The sequence below is a fragment of the Larus michahellis genome, chromosome 4 (assembly GCF_964199755.1).
Source record: "Larus michahellis chromosome 4, bLarMic1.1, whole genome shotgun sequence".
Classification (NCBI taxonomy): domain Eukaryota; kingdom Metazoa; phylum Chordata; class Aves; order Charadriiformes; family Laridae; genus Larus; species Larus michahellis.
Window position 1 is genome coordinate 57,468,277 of NC_133899.1, and position 802 is coordinate 57,469,078.

Sequence of the window (802 nt, forward strand, 5' to 3'; positions counted from 1 at the left end):
GTTAGATATTCTATGTGTTTACCTCAATTGAAAAAAAAAAGAATGTTTTTGCTAGTATCAGATCTGCTGTGGAATTGGTATTGTATGTCCATGAATTCTTCCTTTCTCAGCACGTGTTCCTCACTAGAAGAAAATGCTGTTACCTTTAAGCTTTGTCAAAATTTACATTAAAATACTTGTATGAGGACTGTGACGTTATGTTTTAAAAAGAAAAAAAAAGGTGTTAAGTCACAAAATGCGGTAATAAATATTTCATTTTTGATTTTTTGTTAGGCTTTTGTGTTTTTAATCATGCTTAGGAGAGACTGAAGTTATTGGGAGAGATGTCTCAAATATGTTCCTTATCGGCATTGAGAAGAAAGGTTGGAAAAATCAGAAACAAGCTTGTCAGCAGCATTAGTAGAATAATTGCATGAAAGAACATCTGAGGTTATATATTTCTGCTGGTTGTCGATATTATGTTTATGCCAGATTAAACAACATTTGAAATATTCTTTCACCAGCTTGCGTTTCGGAGGGCTGTGTCTAGTATCTGTACTATCTGCTAATAACATAGAAGCTGAGTATGAGTTGTGGAGGCCCAGACACGAGACCAGTAAGCCCATGTGTGTTAAGTGTATGTGTATGTGTATGTGCATCCGTAACCACCCCGGACCTGAACTCCAGCTCTTTAGCTCTGAGGGGAAGAAGGGCTGTGACACAGGAGTAGGTTCAGAAGTTTTAGGGGGAGAAAAGCGGCTTTGAGAGTTTTAATGAGAGTTTTACCTGTGTGAGGATCGCATAATCTAGCTTTTGAGGTGAT

At 37.4% G+C, this 802-nt stretch overlaps 1 protein-coding gene across 13 annotated transcripts in view; it reads left to right on the plus strand.

Annotated features, from left to right (window-relative positions):
• MEIS2 (Meis homeobox 2) overlaps window positions 1-262 on the plus strand; it is a 177,222-nt gene extending 176,960 nt beyond the window's left edge. For all 13 annotated transcript variants that reach the window (XM_074585019.1, XM_074585022.1, XM_074585024.1 and 10 more), the window contains one exon: window positions 1-262. This exon is cut by the window's left edge and continues 1,204 nt beyond it. The gene's annotated coding sequence lies outside the window, so the exon portion shown is untranslated.
• Window positions 263-802: the final 540 nt, after the last annotated feature.